The sequence below is a fragment of the Babylonia areolata genome, chromosome 21 (genome assembly GCF_041734735.1).
Source record: "Babylonia areolata isolate BAREFJ2019XMU chromosome 21, ASM4173473v1, whole genome shotgun sequence".
NCBI lineage: Eukaryota > Metazoa > Mollusca > Gastropoda > Neogastropoda > Buccinidae > Babylonia > Babylonia areolata.
This window is the reverse complement of record NC_134896.1, coordinates 55,025,036-55,027,535: the sequence shown is the minus strand read 5'-3', so window position 1 is coordinate 55,027,535 and position 2,500 is coordinate 55,025,036. Positions and strand designations below refer to the sequence as shown.

At 43.9% G+C, this 2,500-nt stretch overlaps 1 protein-coding gene across 3 annotated transcripts in view; it reads right to left on the bottom strand.

Annotated features, from left to right (window-relative positions):
- LOC143296107 (cholesterol transporter ABCA5-like) overlaps window positions 1-2,500 on the bottom strand; it is a 60,257-nt gene that overhangs the window by 56,607 nt on the left and 1,150 nt on the right. The window lies entirely within an intron of this gene.

Sequence of the window (2,500 nt, the reverse complement as noted above, 5' to 3'; positions counted from 1 at the left end):
ATTACACGGCTTCCTTTCGGGGGACAACTCAGCAGGGCGTGCGACAGTCATTACTGGGGGAGGGGAGGGGGAAAGGGGGACCGGGGGGGGGGGGGAAGCAGGGAAGGGTGGACAAGATGGAGGGTTGTAAACTGGGGAAGGTGGAGGCTAACTAGGAACGGGGTTGTGTGTGGGCGGGAGAGGGGGAGGGGTTGAGTGATTGTTGTACAGTTTGCATAGGTCCGTTTGCACAGTCCCCCACACGCCAAACGTTAGAACCGTGTCGGCATGAAGAGTCCTATCACATATGTGTTGGCCTCAGTTCTCAAACAGAGCTCATGTCTTAACAAGGAGAAGAAGAAGGAAAAGGAAGAGGAGGAGAGAGAGATGGGAGACTTAGAGAAAGAGAGTCACAGAAAGAAGGGTGGGGGAAAGAGACCGATTCTGATTCGGATGATTCATTCATTTAAGACCATAGCCCCATATGAACAGTGGGCAATAATAGAGTTTAACATCCGTCACTACAACTATGTAAACACAATAACCATAACCAGATTCCACAACAATTATGATACAAGTGTTTTTATCAGTTGAAGTGCTCTAAATAAATACAAAGCCAGACTGCACGTAGTTTCATTATCAGTCGATTACATCAATAAACATAATCTAAACAGACATGGATATGTATAACGTTTCTTCGGGATAAATCTAACTCCAGGTCTGTTAGGGCAGGACATTGGACAGAGACAGAGCGCGAGCCACCAATACACTACTGACGGCAATTTAACTCTTTCCATACGAACGGCGAAAGAGACGACGTTAACAGCGTTTCAACCCAATTACCATCATCAAAATATTGCAAGAGGAAGGCTCTTACACTGAAGACGTGCATGTTGACAAAGAATACCACAATTCTGACGACGGAAGCTAAAGGTTGGGTCATTCAGACACCCACTGGACATCCGAGGGGTCTGTGTAGAGGAGAAGAGAGGACTGGCCGTACTGAGTGAGTTAAATTGCGGGTCACTGCAGAGAGAACGAGAAAGAGAAACGGGGATGTGATAGATAAGAGAAAGTGGAGAGAACGAACGAAAGTAATATGTTTTATTAACAGCAGGAAAATGAAATAGTTGTACGTGTAACAGGTCAATATAAGTGTTTTTTCCCACCCAGCTCCAGGCAAGGCGAATCGGGTGGGACAGTCAGATAAGTGTACAAACACAGACATATACCTACTTCCTCCTCCTCCTCCACCTCTCTCTCTCTCTCTCTCTCTCTCGCTCTCTTATGTGTGTGCGTGTGTGTGAATCTAGCCACATCAAACACAAGTTTTAAAGTGATTTGTGATTCAAATATCACAGATCCATTGTTAGTTTTACTGTTTCCCCCACGAGGGCTGGATGGAGAAAAAAAAAGCATTGTCTTGCTTACTCTATCACCCTCAGAAGTTGAAATTTATTCAGTTCAGTTTTCAGTCCAATTGAATTCATTTCAATATTCTCTCTCTCTCTCTCTCTCTCTCTCTCTCTCTCTCTCTCTCTGTGCGTAAATATTTATTATATGATTTATATGTACCATGTTTTCTGTGCATTGTGACAAAATGCCAAAGTGTCGCAAATCTCTTATTAGTTTATGTTGTTCCAATTCTGTTTTTTTCCTTTCTGTTCCATTTTATCTCTTTTGCACCATCTCTTCTGATTTGTACCTACTATGTCACTAGAGCTTTTCAGCTAGTGACATTAAACATTTCAGTGTTCAGTGTTCTCTCTCTCTCTCTCTCTCTCTCTCTCTCTCTCTCAGGTGCGCACGAACACGCGTCTAAATACAACCACATCTCCAAAGCTTTTGGATACACGCGAAAATGCTTGTGTGTACGTGCACGTGCACGTGTACGTGTGTGTGTGTGTGTGTGTGTGTGTGTGTGTGTGTGTGTGTGTGTGTCTGTCTGTCTGTCTGTGCCTCTGTGTGTGTGTCTCTGTGTGTGCGCGCGCGTGCAAGTGTGTAAATTTGTATTAACGTTTTGATTTTATATAATTTGTGTGTCCATCATCAGTCACCGGCTGACACAAGGTTTCCTTCCAAGCAAAGCTCTGTTCCACTTCTCCGGTAATCTATTTTTTGTTTCGACCTTCACTTCCAAGCGGACTATCTGAGACTCTGACCAACTGATTAAAATGCTCTTGACCCAGCTACTATACACACGTCTGTTGTGTCCGTTGTCTGTCTGTTTGACAGTAATAATACAATATAATGTGTGTGTGTGTGTGTGTGTGTGTGTGTGTGTGTGTGTGTGTGTGTGTGTGTGTGTGTGTGTGTGTGTGTGTGTGTGTGTCATACGGGTCTGTGGGTGAGAAAGGGCATCATGTGCTCACGCATTTGAGCATAAAGACGGTGAAAAATGAGAGTGAGAGAGAGAATTAATGGCTAACATGTGAGGAATGACACATACCTGAACAGATAGTGGAGTGGAGGAAGAGACAGGGAGAAAGTGACTCATTAGTTCTAAATCATTTGTTATTTC